Genomic DNA, 19,543 nt, shown 5'->3' on the forward strand with positions numbered 1-19,543 from the left:
TTATGGCAGGTACTGGCTTTCCCTTATCCATTATGTATATATTCCACCTTCCTCAGGAGAAAATCTTTCTTCGTTTTTATTAGAAGAGCCATATTTTATTTCCCTTGCTAACGAATAGTGGGCCGTTATAAAATATAGTCTTATCTAAATTATTTCCACATTTTACTCTTTCTGGGCAAGATATGGATGGTAGACTTTGAATTAAGAAGGGAGATCTGTGATAGGACGGCACAATCTAGGTTGGAGGTGTCCCTCTTAGATTGTGTTATGTCATTATGGGTAACGTGAACTAAGTTTTCTAGAATCTATTCCCTTTTGGATTTTATGTTGGAATTCAGCAGTAGTCTAACTGACATGAAAGTTGGAAGGCAGAACTGAAGAAGGCATTAGTCAGGTTTTGGACCCATCTACATGGAGACAGACAGATGCACAGGGACAAATGAGGGCTTGCAGGAAAATCCAAACCGCAAATGGATCTTTGATGTGAAGGTTGTGGAGACATCTGTGGAACCCGACCCCTCTGAGAAAACAAGTAGACGGTGATGTTTTAAAGAAACTCTTGATTGTCAGGACAAAGTATCAGGAAAACAGGCAGGAGGCCGGTGTCCATGCAGTCCCCTTGCAGCCTTCTTAAGTTCTGCCTCCCAACTTTCATGTCATTAGGCTATTGGTGAATTCTAACATGGAAACAAAAAGAGAAAAGATTCTAGAAAATTGTTAACATTACCCGTATCACCATAATCCACCAGGCAACTAATTAAAACTGTCATGGTTGAGGGTATTTTCTGTTGTTCTGACTACCCTCATCTCTAGATTATATTCAAATAAGATCTAATTTGCATAGTAAACACCTCATTCTGTTAATACTGGTAATAACTGTGTTCCTGATTTCCCCGTGACAGCTACAATGATACAGTCACACAGAACAACATGGGGGCTTGTTCCTCTGTTGTGTTGTGCAGTAACTGCTCTGACGCAGTCTCTGTGAGAACAAATGTCTTAGGTCAGGCAGATTGCAAGAATTTCCAATTACAGCTGAATTGTGATCGTGTGCACATTCTCAGTTATGTTTGTATGTGGTAAAAACAATGCATATTTATCAAACAACTTATGCAGGTATTTCTTAGAAATATTTTATTAACTCTTTTAAAATAACTTGTATACTAACAAATATTGTATTAATATTTTCCATTACCTGAGACTATATATTAAAATATCCCATTGCAATTATGCATTTTCAGGTCAACTTTGTAATTTTGTCAGGTTATTCATTATACATTCTAAATAATGAGTCAGTATTACCATTTGCATATAAGTCCAAGTACTTTTTTTCTTTAAAAAATGTTAAAGAAAATGTAAAGGAAAAATTTTAAAAAATTCTTACATGGTCACAGTTTTTCTCATGAAACTAATTTCTCATTTATAATGCCACAAGAACAAAGCATGCTTTTGTCTGTGCCATCTTGCCAAAGACCACTAGAATCACACCTGTAGTCAGAGTGGTGTGTAAAGAGTTGTAATAAGAATTCACACAAAGCATAAGTGACTGAGGGTTGTCAATGAGAGGGTGCTCAAGAGGACTTCTTACAGGATTTGTGTTTCTTTTGGGTGATTTCATTGCTATTCAACAAAGTGAGGTGTTTGTATTGGATGCTGTGAGGTGAACTCAATTCCATCCTTGGAAATTCTAATAGATCTTATCTAGGAGGCAGAAAGAATAGAGTGGTGTTAAACCTAATTCATAAGAAGCACAGTCATATTAGTTAGAAGAGATTTCTGGTCATTTTTAGGGCTTGGAGTCTGTTTTCTTTCTAACTATATCCGAGACATAGTTACAGAAGTTGATGTTGATCCATTATGGTCACCTGGTAGCTTTGTCTGATGGAGGTTTGTTACAGTTTTCAACAGGGAAGACTTCGCTTTGAGGTGAGTTGGGGAGCAGCTGTCATTGGGAACAGCTTTTGCTTTTCTCATTATCTAAACACTGAAGTATTTCCTGCAGTATAATGGACACTGTTATCTATAAAGTACCTCAGTTAAATTATTGACCAAAATTAAGTCTGTTGAGGCAGAAATAATTTGATAAAGGCTAATCAAAGCCAAATGTGAGGATCGGCCAGGGAAGGCACCAACAAAGCCGGGTATGTTTCAAAGTCATAACACTCTTGTAAGTTTAGGAGGCCAGGTGCTGTGGCTCATGCCTATAATTCCAGGTACTTGGGAGGACTGCTTGAGGCCAGGAATTTGGGACCAACCTGGGCAACATAGGGAGACTTCATGTCTAAAAACATAAAAAATAAATTATTAGCTGGGCATAGTGGTGCCCAGTTGTAGTTCCAGTACTCAGAGTCAAGAAGATCAAGGAGTTCAACACCAACCTGGGCAACATAATCAGACCCCTCCCATCTCAAAACACTAAAAAATTTAAGAAAAATAGACTGGTTTCTGCAAGGGGTAAAAACAATAAGAAAAAATAAAAAACCTTGAGTGGACATTTTTTCCAACGAAGACATACAAATGGTCTGAAAGCATATGAAAAGGGACTTAATATCACTCATCATTACAGAAATTCAAATCAAAACCACAATTACATGTTACCTCATACATGCAAGGATGGGTACTATCGAAAGAGATTAGTGTTAGGGTATAGAGGAAAAGGAAGCTTTGTGTACTGTTGGTGGAAATGTACATTTGTACAGCCATTGTGAAAAACAATATGGAGGTTCCTGAAAAAAAAAAAAAAAATACCATGTGATCCAACAGTCTCACCCCTGGGTATATGCATATATGCCCAAAGGCAGTGATCAATATTTCAAAGATATTATGTGCCACTCCCATGTTCATTACAGCATTATTCACTATAGTCAACATATGGAAACAAACAGTATCCATCAATGAATGAAGAAAATGTGATGTATATTGAAACAACAGAATATTACTCAGCCATAAAAAGGAAATCCTGACATTTGTCACAACATGAATAAACGGGGTGTACACTATAAGGCAGAGATACAGGCAAATACTTCATGATCCCACTTAATTGTGGAATCTTAAAAACTCAAACTCAGAGGTAGAGGGAGGAACGGTGGTTACTAGAGTCCAGAAGGTAGGGAAAATGGAGAAATGTTGGTCAAAGGTTAAAGACCAAGCTGTAAGGTGAACAAGTTCTGGAGATTTAATGTACAGCATGGGTGGTCATCAATGTGTTAATCTGACTGGTAACCATTACAGAATGTATATATACATCAAAACATAACATTGTACGTCATGAACATATTCAATCTTTGTGAAGTATTTTAAAATAAAAAAAGGAATGTTTACTGAATCTATGCCTGTTGGATCTTTGAATTACTGAGACGTGTTGAGTCTTCAGTAAATTGTGAATTTGTCTGTCTCACCTTGCAGTTGTGTTCTTGCATGACATATTTTGACAATCTGTTATGTGCATATATTTTAAATTATGTCATTTCTTTTTCTTTTTTTTTGTGGGGCGGAGTCTTGCTCTGTCGCCCATGCTGGAGTGCAGTGGCCTGATCTCAGCTCACTGCAAGCTCCGCCTCCCGGGTTCACGCCATTCTCCTGCCTCAGCCTCCCGAGTAGCTGGGACTACAGGCGCCCGCCACCTCGCCTGGCTAGTTTTTGTATTTTTAGTAGAGACGGGGTTTCACCGTGTTAGCCAGGATGGTCTCGATCTCCTGACCTCGTGATCCGCCCGTCTCGGCCTCCCAAAGTGCTGGGATTACAGCCTTGAGCCACCGCGCCCAGCCAAATTATGTCATTTCTATTATTGGGTCTTAATTTCTTTTCTTCCTGAAATATCTGATCTGGTTATTCAATCCAGTGAATATTTTATACCAGGCATTGTTGTTTTCCTTTCTAGTAGCTCAAATTGTGTCTTTAGTTTTTAATTTTCTTTCTCTCAGACAGGGTCTCCCTGTCACCCAGGCTGGAGTTCAGTAGTGTTATCTTGGCTCACTGAAACTGCTGTCTCCCAAGCAAATGATCCTCCCACCTCAGCCTCCTGAATAGCTGGGACCACAAGTGCACACTATCATGCCCAGGTAATGTTTTAAACCTTTTTTTTTTTTTTTGGAGAGACAAGGTCTTACTATATTGCCCAGGCTGGTTCCCTGGGCTCAAGGGATCTTCCTGCCTTGGCCTCTCAAAGTGCTGGGATTACAGGTGTGAGCCACGGTGCCTGGCCAGTTTTTAATTTTTTTTAAGGTCAAATATAGTAATATAAAATGTACCATTTTAAGTATGCTATTCAGTAGCATTAAATACATTAACAGTGCTTTAGAACCATCACAGCTAGCTAGCTCCAGAGTTTTTTCATTATTCCAAAAAAATTGGTACCCATTAAACAACCATTCCCCATTCCTCCCATCCCCATCCCTTGGTAATCTCTGTTTTCCTTTCTTGCTCTATGAATTTGCTGACTCCAGGTGCGTCATGTAAGTAGAAGCATACAGTATTTGTCGCTATGTGTATGGCTTATTTCACTTAGCATAATGTTTTCAAGGTTCATCCATATGTTAGCATGTACCAGTAATTCATTGTTTTTGTGCCTGAATAATATTCCCAAGTGTGGCATATTGGATACACCACACTTGATCCATCCGTATGTTGAGCACTTGGGTTGTTTCTACAAAACTCTTTTGACTACTGTGAATAATACGGCTCTAAAATTGGTGTATATGTGTCTGAATCCCTGCTTTCCATGGTTGGTTGATTGATTGAAACAGTGTCTTGCTCTGTCGCCCAGGCTGGAGTGCAGTGATGTGATCTTGGCTCACTGCAACCTCCACCTCCTGGGTTCAAGCGATTCTCCTGTCTCAGCCTCCCAAGTGGCTGAGATTACAGGTGTCTGCCACCACACCTAGCTAATTTTTGTATTTTTAGTAGAGACAGGGTTTCACCATGTTGGCCAGGCTGGTCTCAAACTCCTGACCTCAGGTGGTCCACTTACCTTGGCCTCCCAGAGTACTGGGATTACAGGCGTGAGCCACCGTGCCTGGCCTCCATTATTTTAGATATACACCTAGGAGTGGAACTGCTGGGGCACAGGGTTTTCTATGTTCATGTATAGCCATACTGTTTTTCACAGTAGCTGTGTTTTACATTCTCCCCAGCAATACACAAGGACTGCAATTTCTCTGCATGCTCACCACCCTGGTTATATTCTACTTTCTGTTTTAAATGGCAGCCATTCCAACAGTTGTGAACTATCTCACTGGTGTTTTGATTTACATTTCCCTAATCACCAGTGATAATGAGCATTATTCCATGTGATTGTTGGCCATTTATATATCTTCTTTGTACAAATGTTTTCAAGTCCCTCACTCATTTTTGAATTGGGTCATTGGTTTGTTGAGTTGTAGGAATTCCTTATGTATTTGGGGTATTAATCTCTTCCAAGATACGTGATTTGCAAATACGTTCTCTCATTCTGTACATCGTCTTTTCATTGTCTTGAGAGTGGCCTTTGGTGCACAAGCTTTAAATTTTGATGTAGTCCAGTTTATTTTTTGTTTGCCTGTGCTTTAGATTTCATATCCAAGAAATGATTGTTAAATCCAATGTCATGAAAATTTCCCCTATATTTTCTTCTAAGTCTTCTATGGTTTTAGCTTTTAAGTTTAGATCTTTGACTCAAAGTTAATTTTTGTATATAAGGTAAGGGTCCAACTTTATTCTTTTGAATGTAGATATCCAGTTTTCCCAACAACATATGTTGAAAGATTGTCCTTTCTCCATTGAATGATCATGGCACTGTTGTCAAAAACTCATTTGACCACATATACAAGCATTTTCTTTCTAGACTCTGTTCTGTTCCACTGGGCTGTATGTCTGTCCCTGTGCAGTACCATGTGATTTTGATTATGGTAGTTTTATAGCCAGTTTGAAATCAAAGTGTGAGTCTTTGAACTTTGTTATTTTTGAAGATTGTTTTGGTATTAGAAGATTCCAAATGAACTTTAGGGTTGATTTTTTTCTAGTTTTTTTTTTTTTTTTTTTGAGATGGAGTCTCACTCTGTCTCCCAGGCTGGAGTGCAGTGGCGCAATATCAGTGCACTGCACCCTCCATCTCCTGGGTTCAAGTAATCCTCCTGCCTCAGCCTCCTGAGTAGCTGGGACTACAGGCACGAGCCACCACACCCGACTAATTTTTTGTATTTTTAGTAGAGACGGGGTTTCACCGTGTTGGCCAAGCTGGTCTTGAACTTCTGACCTCAAGTGATCTGCCTGCCTCAGCCTCCCAAAGTGCTGGGATTACAGGTGTGAGCCATTGTGCTCAGCCTATAAAAGAAGGCCATAAGGATTTTGATAGGGGTTGCATTGTATCTGTAGATTAATTTGGGTAGTACTATCATTCTAACAATAGGAAGTCTTATAATCCATGAACATGGGATTACTTGCCATTTGTCTGTTTTTTAATTTGTTTCAGCAATCTTTTATAGTGGTCAGTGTACAAGATACAGGCCTCTTGGCTGAATTTTTACTGTTTTCGATGCTTTTGTAAATGAAATTGTTTCATTAATTTTCTTTCAGACCGTTTGTTTATTAGTATATAAAAACGCAACTTGGGGCTGGGCACGGTAGCTCACGCCTGCAGTCCCAGCACTTTGGGAAGCCAAGGCGGGTGGAGCACAAGGTCAGGAGTAGAAGACCAGCTTGGCCAACATAGTGAAACCCCATCTCTCCTAAAAATACAAAACTTAGCTGGGTGTGGTGGCACGCACCAGTAGTCCCAGCTGCTCGGGAGGCTGAGGCAGGAGAATCGCTTGAACAGGGAGGCAGAGGTTGCAGTGAGCAACACCACGCCATTGCACTCCAGCCTGGATGAGTTAGACTCCATCTCAAAAAAAAAAAAAAAAAGCAACTTGGGGCTCACACCTATAAGCCCAGCATTTTGGGAGGTTGAGGCAGGAGGATCACTTGAGGCCAGGACTTTGAGACCAGCCTGGGCAACAGAGTGAGACCCCATCTCGTTTAAAAAAAAAACACAAAGGCCAGGTACAGTGGCTCACACCTGTAATCCCAGCACTTTGGGAGGCCAAGGCAGGCAGATTACCTGAGGTCAGGAGTTCGAGACCAACCTGGTCAACATGGTGAATCCCCGTCTCTACTAAAAATACAAAAATTATCTGGGCATGGTGGTGCGCACCTGTAGTCACAGCTGCTTGGGGAGGCTGAGGCAGAACTGCTTGAACCTGGGAGGCAGAGGCTGCAGTGAGCCGAGATCACACCACTGCACTCCAGCCTGGGCAATAGAGCTAGATCCCTCAAAAAATCTGTGAAGTTCAGGTTTAGAGACAGACTTGTTTGGGTTGTCTTCTGGAGAATGGGTTTATGATTTTGACAGTTTATTTAGATCAGAACCTTAAGGTGATTCCAGGTGAGAGTTTCTTGCTGGTGAAAATTAAGGTCCTGAGGGAGGGAGCATTTCCACACTCAGGAGGGGACAGGAACTCACAGGTTGATCCCCTCTGGGGCTGCATTACAGCAGTCAGAACCTGGCTCTTAAGGTTGGGAATGTGACTCATTTTCTGAATGCGGCTTTTCCTTGTGAAGGAGGATGGTTATCTGAGGTAGTTCAAATGTCTGTTCTTCCCTTTTTTTTTTTTTTTTTTTTTTTGGAGACGGAGTCTCACCCTGTCGCCCAGGCTGGAGTGCAGTGGCCGGATCTCAGCTCACTGCAAGCTCTGCCTCCCGGGTTCACGCCATTTTCCTGCCTCAGCCTCCCGAGTAGCTGGGACTACAGGCGTCCGCCACCTCGCCCAGCTAGTTTTTTGTATTTTTCAGTAGAGACGGGGTTTCACCGTATTAGCCAGGATGGTCTCGATCTCCTGACCTCGTGATCCGCCCGTCTCGGCCTCCCAAATGCTGGGATTACAGGCTTGAGCCACCGCGCCTGGCCCCTTTTCATTTTTTGAGACGAAGTCTCTGCTGCCCAGGCTGGAGTGCAGTGGCATGATCTTGGCTCACTGAAACCCCTGCCTCCCAAGTTCAGGTGATTATCCTGCCTCGACCTCCCAAGTAGCTGGGACTAAAGGGACGCACCACCATGCCCAGCTAATATTTTTTGTATTTTTAGTAGAGGTGGGGTTTTACCATGTTGGCCAGGATGGTCTCGATCTCTTGACCTCGTGATCTGCCTGCCTTGGCCTTCCAAAGTGCTGGAATTACAGGCTTGAGCTGCTGTGCTCGGCCTAGTTTTTGTATTTTTAGTAGAGAATGGGGTTTCACACGTTGGCCAGAGTGGTCTCAAACTCCTGACCTCAGGTGATTCGCCTACCTCGGCCTCTCAAAGTGCTGGGATTATAGGCGTGAGCCATCGCGCCCGGCCCCTTTTGATTTCTTTACAGAATATTGTGGTAGTATAACTCTTTTTTCCATGCACTTAATTTTTGTTCCCTTCTTGGCCATTTCCCTGAAAATGGGTAGACTGAGATAACGTGTGAGGAAGCCTTGGCCATCCCACCAGCCCAAATTCCTGATCCCCGGAAGACATCTGGGCCCTTCCTCCTGTTCCAGTCCAGTAGCTTTCAGCAAAGGTACTGCTCCATTGGACACGGAGTGTGGAATTGCCTGCTCACACTTGTCCAGGATGAAAAAACAGAAAGGGCCCAGTGAGTACAGGAAGATGCCAATGCCCACTGTGGAAAGCCTGGAGCAAGTTTTTCTTAAATGCGAATGCCCCAGTGTGGGGTCACGTCCAAGCTCCAGAAGGAAGCCTGGCCTCGGTGGGGGGGGGAGGGGGGGGTGGGAGGGCTGTTGCTAGAACCTGTCAGTCCAGTTCCACACTTCCGTGCTTTCCGTGGCTTCTCCTGAAACCCGGGCCTAGGGAGTGGGGCTTGATCTCTATCCTAGGGGTGCTGGGCAGGGTTGTGTAAATCATCCAATCAGGTGCTCTGCCAGGAGGGTGGGGCCAAGCTCCGCGAGTCTAAGGGGCTCTTGTTCCCCTAACCCACTGAAATCAGCGTTCCAGAGGCCGAGGTGGCTCCACCACAGCTTCTGTCCGGTGGTGACCAGCACTGATCCCCGGAGCCAAGGGAGGACCCGGGACACCTGGGAGCCGGGAAATGGTGAGTGTGCAAGGCTGGGCGGGAGGAGGGGCTGGTTGGGACCTGCTGTGGTGGGACCCGGGCCTCTTAGCAGTGATTCCAGGGTCTGCGGACCCGAGTCTCCCTGGCGCAGCTCGGCCCTGGGTCCCCTCAGCTACAGGGTGGGGCTAGGCCAGCAGCCGGACCCCAGGCAGGAGCCCTCTCGGCAGCACAGCGCTCGCAGTGCCCGCAGCCCCGCGTCTCCCCAGATTGTGTGGGGGCCACGGGAGGATCACGGCGAGAATCCAGACTCATGTGTGAGGTTCTCCTGGGAGGAGCTGTGGTCTGTGGGGTTCCCAATCCCGCCTTTCACCTGTAAAAATTAAAATGCAGCACCGTTAAATATTTAATTATTTTTAGCCAAGGGCAGTTCATGAATAACCCAACCAGGGCTTGTTCTTTGGGGTCCCGTCAGGGGGGCTTGAAGGAAAGGCTTTTCTAAGGTGTATGAGGAAGCAGACCAAATTCAGTCTTTTGATTGGTTATGAGTCGCCTTATTTGGTCTGTCAACCAAAGGTTAAAAAAACAGCCGTTTTATTCTGAGCCAAGTTTAAGGACAATAGCCTGGGAAGGCAGACCCAGCACAAACAATGTGTCCTGGAGTGGCTACGTGAAGTATACGCTGTGTTACATAGAAAATGGGAAAGGTGGGCAGTGACCTTATACATAAGATAAAGCAAGTATGTGGTTAAAGTATATGAAAGGTTAACCAGTACACAGGCATCTTAGGGTTTAGAGAGGGATGATTGAATCTGTCCTACCTTTGCTTCATCTGATAGGCAAGGTTGTAATCAGTACAGGTCAGTGAAATATTTGACTTGCAGGCTGAGAGTTCAGCTTTATTTCATGGGTCTGGTTTCTTTTTTTTTTTTTCTTTTTTTTGAGACGGAGTCTCGCTTTATTGCCCAGGGGGGAGTGCAGTGGCCGGATCTCAGCTCACTGCAAGCTCCGCCTCCCGGGTTTACGCCCTTCTCCTGCCTCAGCCTCCCGAGTAGCTGGGACTACAGGCACCTGCCATCTCGCCCGGCTAGTTTTTTTTTTTTTTTGTATTTTTTAGTAGAGACGGGGTTTCACGGTGTTAGCCAGGATGGTCTCGATCTCCTGACCTCGTGATCCACCCGTCTCGGCCTCCCAAAGTGCTGGGATTACAGGCTTGAGCCACCGCGCCCGGCCGGGTCTGGTTTCTAGTACCTGTATGTCCAACCTGCAGCCATCTTAGGCCACTTTTTAAAAACAAATTTCTTTCAGTTTTTCCTATTTCTGACAGGTCTATCCAGGTGGAAATGTTCTGGTCCTGTAGTTGGAGGCTAAATTTCATTTTCCTCTAAACTGGTAATTTACAGGCTGCATTTGTGTTCGATTTTGGTGTCCTTGGGTAGGAACTCAGGGCACTACAGCCACTCCAATCTGATCGCCTCTTATTTCTTTTAACACTCCCTAGGGGTACCAATTTTCCCATGTATTTGTTTGCCCTTGCATTTTCCAAATGTGTGGGACACAGGTCTCATATCAACAATTCTGTTTGCTGAACTTAACCCTTCTAGGGTTTGTATGAATTCCAAAATGTCCAATTCCTTCCCCACATTCCCAAGTGCCAGCTTTGCTTCATCGATACAAAATATTACCAACTATTTGTCCTTTACTGTACATTTCAAACAGATGCAGTACTTTATCATTTTTTCACAGAGCAATAGATGGCTCTTTTTAAAATATTTTTCTGTTTGTGAACATTTCACATGAGGAAAACAGAGTAAGTGCATGAAACTCTGCTGCAAAAAACTTTGTGCCTCTCCTCCTTTTATCTTCCCTAGGCACAGACACCTTGCCAGAATGTCTTTGGATTGAGGTTCACTTTTGGAAATTTTACAGGGTGATCTGTCCCTATTCCTGGGTTTCAGACTTCCTGGGGTTGCCCCAGGATGCTCACAGTCGCCAGGTGTCTTGGAGGATCTAGTGAATAGCAGCCCCTGGTTCACTCTGCCTTCTGGGCTCAAGCAACCCTCTCAGCCTCTCCAAGTGCTGAGATTACAGGCATGAGCCACAGCACCCAGCAATTTCTGAATTTTGAATCAGCCTTGTACACCTGTAATGATTCCCACTTGACGGTGGTGTATAGTTCTTTTTCTACATTTTCAGATTCAATCTGTGAATATTTGTTGAGAACTTTTAGGATCTATGCTGAGAGTTACTGGTCTATAGTTTTCTACCTTTGTAACGTATCTGCCTAGTTTTGGCAGTAGGATTCTGTTGGCCTCATAGCATGTATTAGGAAGTGTTTACGCTTGTATGTTATAGAAAGATTGTAGTGAACTGGTGTCAGTTATTTAAATGTTTGGCAGAAATGACCAGTGAGACTGTCTTGGTCCTTGTCTGTCCTTTTTTGGACCGTTACTACGTTATTAGCTGATTCACTTTCTTTTAACACATATATACCTATTCATATTGCTTCTCTCTCCTTGTGTGTGTTTTGGTAGATTGTCTCTTTCAAAGGATTGGTCCATTTCATCCAAGTTATCAAACTTGTGGGCATGGAATTGTTCATAATAATCCTTTATGGTTCTTTTAATGTCCATGGAATTAATAGTGATGAACCCTCTTTCATTTATGATCAGTAATTTTTTGGGTCTTCTCTCTTTTTTTCTTACCCTGGTTATAGGGTGTGTGTGTGTGTGTGTGTGTATATATATATATATATATATATATATATATATATATAAATTTTATTGATATTTTCACAGAACCAGCTTTTGATATTGTTGATTTTCTTTTTTTTTTTTTTTGAGATGGAGTCTCGCTGTTGCCAGGCTGGAGTCCAGTGGTGCCATCTTGGCGCCCGGCAACCTCCACCTCCTGGGTTCAAGCTATTCTCGTGCCTCAGCCTCCCCAGGAGCTGGGACTACAGGCGCGCGCCACCACACCCAGCTAATTTTTGTATTTTTAGTAGAGATGGCGTTTCACCATGTTGGCCAGGATGGTCTCAATCTCCTGACCTCGTGATCCTCCTGCCTAGGCCTCCCAAAGTACTAGGATTACAGGCATGAGCCACCGTGCCCAGCCTATATTACTGATTTTCAATTTCATTGATGTTTTCTGTAATTGTTATTTTCCTGTGTTTGATTTAGATTTATCTTGCTCTTCTTTCTCTGGTTGCCTAAACTAGAAGGTTACATTGTTGATTTTAGACTTACTCTGCTTTATTTGGTTTATTTGAGACAGGGTCTCACTCTGGCTGGCTGGACTGCAATTGCATGATCTCAGCTCATTGAAGCCTCAACCTCCTGGGCTGAAGCAATCTTCCCACTTCAGTATTTACATTTGTTAAGAGGTGTTTTATGGCTCAAAATGTGGCCTAACTTGGTGAATATTCCATGCAATCTTGGGAAGGATTTGTACTTTGCTCTTATTGGTTGCTGTATCTTAGAAATACCTCTTAAATCCAATTGATTGATGATGCTGTTGAGTTAAAACTATACCATTAAATTCTCTTTGGGGCCGGGTGCAGTGGCTCACGCCTGTAATCCCAGCACTCTGGGAGGTCGAGGCGGGTGGATCACCTGAGGTCAGGATTTTGAGACCAGCCTGGCCAATATACTGAAACCCTGTCTCTACTAAAAATACAAAAAACAAAAAAACAACAACAAAAAAAACTGGGTGTGCTACTTGGGAGGCTGAGGCAGGATCATCACTTGAACTCAGGAGGTGGAGGTTGAGGTGAGCCGAGATTGTGCCACTGCACTACAGCCTGGGTGACACAGCAAGACTCTGTCTTAAGGGGAAAAAAAATTATCTTTGGTACTGAAAAAAAAACCTATACCATTAATGATTTTCTTCCCACTTGATTTGTCAATTACTGATAAAGGTATGCTGGTGTGTCCCACTAAGAAAGAGAATTTCCTTATCTTTCCTCACAGTTCTAGAAGTTTTTGCCTCATGTATTTTGACACTCTGTTATCGTTGCACACCTAATAAGGATTTAAGACAATTGATTTGGCTGGGCACGGTGGCTCACGCCTGTACAATGGGAGGCCAAGGTGGGTGGCTCACCTGAGGTCAGGAGTTTGAGACCAGCCTGACCAACATTGTGAAACCCTGTCTCTACTAAAAATACAAAAATTAGCTGGGGGTGGTGGTGGGCACCTGTAATCCCAGCTACTGGAGAGGCTGAAGCAGGAGAATCGCTTGAACCCAGGAGGTGGAGGTTGCAGTGAGCCATGAGCATGCCATTGCACTCCAGCCTGCGTGACAGAGCAAGACTCCATCTCAAAAAAAAAAAAAAAAGTTGATTTAAAGTCTTTGTCTAGTAGGTCTAATGTCTAGGGTTTTAGAAATGGTTTATCTCAAATGATTTCTTCCATTAATGAGCTATGTTTTTCTGTTTCTCTGTATTCCTCATAAATTTTGTTGAAATACGGACATTTGAATGTCATAAGGGATGACTCTAGAAGTCAGTTTCTCCCTCTTCAGTGTTGCTATTTTTGTTTGTTGACTTTTCCAAAGTATTTTTGCAGAGATCGTATTACTTGTTGAGCACAGCCCTTGAAGTTCCTGTTCCTTTAGCTTGTGTTTAGCCTGTGTTTTGACAGCGATTTCCTTGCATCACAAGAGCTAAAGAAGCAGAAACAAAAAACCTCACGGTGGCCGAGTACAGTGGCTCACACCTGTAATTCCAGTACTTTGGGAAGCCGAGGTGGGTGGATCACGAGGTCAGGCGATCAAGACCATCCTGGCTAACACCGTGAAACTCTGTCTCTACTAAAAATACACACACACACACACACAAATTAGCTAGGTGTGGTGGCACGCACCTGTAGTCCCAGCTACTGAGGAAGCTGAGGCAGGAGAATCACTTGAACCCGGGAGGTGGAGGTTGCAGTGATCGCACCACTGCACTCCAGCCTGGGAAACAAAGCAAGACTCTGTCTCAAAAAAAAAAAACCTCACACTTTCCAGTTTTTATGGATAGTTCTAGGCTGTGGCATTCCTTTAACACTTAGCAAGGCTGCTTAAAACTCTGCTTCCGCCTTCACTTTCTGCCTGATCCTAGAGATTAGCCAGTGCTGAAAATGAGGGTGTTCTTGGGTCTGTGATGTTAGCTGTGGGTTTTTAATAGATTCCTTATAGCAGGTTGAGGAAGTTCCTTTCTATTCCTAGTTTACTGAGTGTTTTCATTGTGAACATGTTGAACTTTGTCAAGTGCATTTTCTTTGTATATTCCACATATTAACACCTTGGCAGTTCTGTGTTTGCAAACATTTTCTGCAGTTCCATGGGCTGCCTTTTCACTGTGTTCATGGTATCCCCTGAGGGACAGAAGTTTTTAACTTTGAAGTCAAACTTGTCTCTTCTTCCTTTTGGTGACTGGGCATGTGTGATATCTAAGAAATCATTGCCAAATTCAATTTTGTGAAATTCCTCCCTCCATATATTCTTCTAAGAGTAGTTTAGTTTAGGTCCTTGCCTCATTTTGATTTCATTTTTGTATATGGTGTAAAGGGTCCAGCTTCATACTTCCACATGTCAAGATTGTTTTCCCAGCACCACTTTTTGCAATAACTTCCTCTTCCCACTGAATGAACCTGGTACCTTGCTGAAAATCATTTAATCATATATGTGAGGATATCTTCTGAGTTCTCTATTCCATTGATATATCTTCTATCCTTGTGCCAGTACTACAGTGTTTTTATCTATTGTATATTTAAGTTTAAAAAAGAAGAGTGAGACTTCCAAATTTGTTCTTTTTTATGTTTTTTGAGATGGAGTCTCACTTTGTCACCCAGGCTGGGGTGCAGTGGTGCAATCCTGGCTCACTGCAACCCAAACCTCCTGGGTTCAAGCAATTCTCCTGCCTCAGCCTCCTGAGTACCTGGGACTACAGGCACCCACCACCATGCGTGGCTAATTTTTTTTTTTTTTTTTTTTTTTTGAGATGGAGTCTCACTCTGCCGCCCGGGCTGGAGTGCAGTGGCCGGATCTCAGCTCACTTCAGCTCACTGCAAGCTCCGCCTCCCGGGTTCACGCCATTCTCCTGCCTCAGCCGAGCAGCTGGGACTACAGGCGCCTGCCACCACGCCCGGCTAGTTTTTTTTTTTGTATTTTTTAGTAGAGATGGGGTTTCACCGTGTTAGCCAGGATAGTCTCGATCTCCTGACCTCGTGATCCACCCGTCTCGGCCTCCCAAAGTGCTGGGATTATAGGCTTGAGCCACCGCGCCCGGCCTGGCTAATTTTTTTTAGATAGTGTCTCACTCTGTTGCCAGGCTGGAGTGCAGTGGCGCGATCTTGGCTCACTGCAACTTCCACCTCCCAGACTCAAGCGATCTCCTGCCTCAGCCTCCCAAGTACAGGCGTGTGTCACCACACCCAGATAATTTTTGTATTTTTAATAGAGACGAGGTTTCACCATATCGGCCAGGATAGTCTCAATCTCTGGACCTCATGATCTGCCCACCTCGGCCTCCCAAAGTGCTGGGATTACAGGCATGAGCCACCGTACCTGGCTCAGCTAATTTTTAAAAATGTTTTTAGTAGAGACAGAGTTTCACCATGTTCACCAGGCTGGTCTCAAACTCCTGACCTCAAGTGATCTGCCTGCCTTGGCCTCCCAAAGTGCTGGGATTATAGGCGTGAGCCACTGCACCTGGCTTGTTCTTCTTTATCAGTCGTTTTGTCTATTTGGGGTTCCTAGAGATTCCCTATGAATTTTAGGATGGGCATTTCTATTTGTTTTTTTAAAAAATTCATTGGTGCCAGGTGCGGTGGCTCACACCTGTAATCCCAGCACTTTGGGAGGCCAAGGCAGGTGAATCACCTGAGGTCAGGAGTTCAAGACCACCCTGGCCAATATGGTGAAACCTCATCTCTACTAAAATAAAAAAGCCGGGCATGGTGGCATGCACCTGTAGTCCCAGATACTTGGGAGGCTGCGACTTGAGAACTGCTTGAACCCAGGAGGTGGAGATTGCAGTGAGCTGAGATCACGCCACTGCACTCCAGCCTGGGGGATAGAGTAGAGTGAGACTGTCTCCAAAAAAAAAAAAAAAAAATCATTGGTATTTGGATAGGAATTGCATTGACTTTCTAGACCATCTTCAGTAGTATTGATATCTTAATATTAAATCTTAAAATCTATGAATGAGATGTCTTTCTATTCATTTATATCTTTAATTTCTTTCAGCAACATGTTATAGTTTTCAGTGTACAAGTTTTTTGCTGCCTTTGTTATTGTTCATGGTATTGTTTCCTAATTTCCTTCTCAGATTATATGTTGTTAGTATGTATAAATGAGACTGATTTTTCTTTAAGGGATGGGGTCTCACTATGTTGTCCAGGGTGGAGTGCAGTGGCTATTCACAGGAGCAACTGTAGTGTACTACAGCCTTGAACTCCTGGGCTCAAGCAATCCTCCTGACTCAGCCTGCAAAGCAGCTTGGACTCATGCCACCACACCCAGTTGAAACTGACTTTTTCATGTTGATTTGGTATCCTGCAACTTTGTGGAATTTGTTAGTTCCAACCATTTTGGGGTGTTCTATGTGTGTTATGCACAATCTTTAGGATTTTCTACCTATAAGATTGTTTCATCTGTGGACAGAGATAATTTTATTTTTTTCTTTTCAGTTTGGATGCATTTCTTTTTCTTGCTTAATCATTATGTGTAGGACTTCCAACAGTGCATTGAGGCAGGTGGTGAAAACAGGTATCCTGTTTTGTTCTTGATCTTAGTGAAAAAGTTTTTTGTATTTCACCACTGACTATGTTTCTGTGGCTTTTTAATGTATGGCTTGTATTATATCAAGGTCGTTTCTTTCTAGCTCAAGTTCTGTGTTTTTATCATGAATGGGTTTTGTATTTTGTCAAACGCTTTTTCTACACCTACATTGAGATGGTTGTGGTGTATTACTTTTTTTTCTTTTGAGACGGAGTCTTGCTCTGTCGTCTGGGCTGGAGTGCAGTGGCATGATCTTGGCTCACTGCAAGCTCCACCTCCCAGGTTCACACTATTCTCCTGCCTCATCCTCCCAAGTAGCTGGGACTACAGGTGCCCACCACCACACCCGGCTAATTTTTTGTATTTTTAGTAGAGACGGGGTTTCCACTGTGTTAGCCAGGATGGTCTTGATCTCCTGACCTTGTGATCCACCCGCCTCAGCCTCCCAAAGTGCTGGGATTACAGGTGTGAGCCACCGTGCCTGGCCACTATTTTTATATGTTGAACCATCCTTGCATTTTAGAGATAAATCTCACTTGGTCATGGTGTGTAATCTTTTAATATGCTGCTGAATATGGTTTGCTAGTATTTGAGAATTTTTGTATCATATTCAAAAAGGACACTTAGCTGCAGCTTTCATTCTTGTAGTGTCTTTTCTTTGGTGTTAGTGTAATTTGGGCCCATAAAATGAGTTTGGAAGTGTTCTCTTAGTTTTTTTAAGTTTGGGGAAGATGGGTATTAATATTTTAAATGTTTGGTAGATTTTAGCAGTAAAACTCTTTGGTCTTAGGTTTTTACTGTTTTTTGTTTTGTTTTGTTTTGTTTATTACTACAACAGTCTCCTAGAACTGAAGATCTGTTCAGATTTTCTGTTTCTTCATGACAGTCTATGTACATTGTGTTTGTAGACATCTGTCCACTTCATCAGTGTCACCCAACTTATTTCTGTGCCCTTAGACTTCTGTAAGTAAAAGGTCTGAGGCATAGTTTTTCAGTTGTGTTCTGCTGTTATTATGGTATAAATTCTGCTGCTATTGATGTGGTGATCAGGTGTGGGACTATGGGAAGCATTTCATGGACCTATGATTTGACCTCATTTGTAGGAAGCCTGTGTCTCTGTGTTGTGACGCTTTCAAGTATTTCTCCCTCACTTCTGCTTAGTTGAGGCAAAAAAGAGGGCCAAGAGGTTTGCCTCTGGTAAAATCTCAATCTGGTTTTTGAGAAACAGTTTCTTTTGAAGGTAGGTCTTGTTAAGAATAGAATTCTCTGGGCATATTGCAAAATAGTGGCAGGGTGCTTTGGAAGGCAGGGGCAGGAGGATCACTTGAGGCCAGGAGTTTTAGACCAGCGTGAGAAGCATAGCCAGACCTCATCTCCAAACAAATGAATAATAAATAAAAATAAATAATAAATTGATAGCTAGAGAGATTATTGCTTGATGGATGGATGGGCCTTATTTCATTAAAATGAAAAGGCTTATTGCTGTTTTCCTTGCCTCAGTACATTTCATACGTGCTAGTGTTTAAGGCTGTGTGCCATCCAATACCCTCATCCATTCCAATAGTTATGGTGCTTGAGCTTCTTCAGGGTTTTTGTTTGCTCTTAGGAAAAATATTGCTCCGATAGTCTTTAAGCACAAATGCACAATAAACTACCTAGAGAAAAATTACTGGGCTGTAGATTATGGTAAAGTTCAAATTACATGAAATAGCAATGGAATGTATCTCTTGACCCCCACTCCTTCATTCATGCATACCTATTTATTTTCTATGGTCATTGCCACTTAGGATTCTCAAATTGACTAATTTTCGTCCTTCTAATCAATGAGAAATATCATCTAGTTGACATTTTATTTGGCTATTTCCTCATTACTATGGAAATGGATATTTTTTCATACATGGTCTTTCATTTTCAGTTAAGTATTTTCTTTATTTTCCCATGTTTTAATCTTGTGTTTGTTTTTACTCTACAAATTAATCCTTTTATATTGCATGTACTACAGGCATTTTTCTCCTACTTTGTTGTTCGTCTTTTACCTTCCTAATTTTAATTTATTTAAATTTATCACTCTGTTCCTTCATTGCTTACTCTTTTATTTATTTTATTTTATTTTATTTTATTTTATTTTATTTGAGACAGGGTCTCGCTCTGTCCACCAGGCTGGAGTGCAGTGGCGCGATCTCGGCTCACTGCAAGCTCCGCCTCCTGGGTTCAAGCCATTCTCCTGCCTCAGCCTCCCGGGTAGCTGGGACTATAGGCGCCCGCCACCGCACCCGGCTAATCTTTTGTATTTTTAGTAGAGACGGGGTTTCACTGTGGTCTCGATCTCCTGACCTTGTGATCCGCCCGCCTCGGCCTCCCAAAGTGCTGGGATTACAGGCGTGAGCCATCGCGCCCGGCCTATTTTTTTTTTTGAGATGGAGTCTTGCCGTGTTTCCAGGCTGGAGTGCAGCGGCAGGATGTCGGCTCACTGCAAGCTCTGCCCCCTGGGTTCACGCCATTCTTCTGCCTTAGCCTCCTGAGCAGCTGGGACTACAGGCACCTGCCACCACACCCGGCTAATTTTTTGTAGTTTTAGTAGAGACAGGGTTTCACTGTGCTAGCCAGGATGGTCTCGATCTCTTGACCTCGTGATCCGCCTGCCTTGGCTTCCCAAAGTGCTGGGATTACAGGCGTGAGCCACCACACCTGGCCCCAACCAATCTTTTGTGTCGTATGTAAATCAGACA

At 43.1% G+C, this 19,543-nt stretch overlaps 1 long non-coding RNA gene across 1 annotated transcript in view; it reads right to left on the reverse strand.

Moving 5' to 3' along the window:
- Positions 1-8,339: 8,339 nt before the first annotated feature.
- The window catches only part of LOC115899111, a 45,869-nt gene continuing 34,665 nt past the window's right edge, over positions 8,340-19,543 (reverse strand). Inside the window, exon 3 of the long non-coding RNA XR_004058761.1 lies at positions 8,340-9,420. This is a non-coding gene — a long non-coding RNA (uncharacterized LOC115899111). The remainder of the gene's footprint in view (positions 9,421-19,543) is intronic.

Source organism: Rhinopithecus roxellana, chromosome 8, assembly GCF_007565055.1.
Source record: "Rhinopithecus roxellana isolate Shanxi Qingling chromosome 8, ASM756505v1, whole genome shotgun sequence".
Lineage (NCBI taxonomy): Eukaryota > Metazoa > Chordata > Mammalia > Primates > Cercopithecidae > Rhinopithecus > Rhinopithecus roxellana.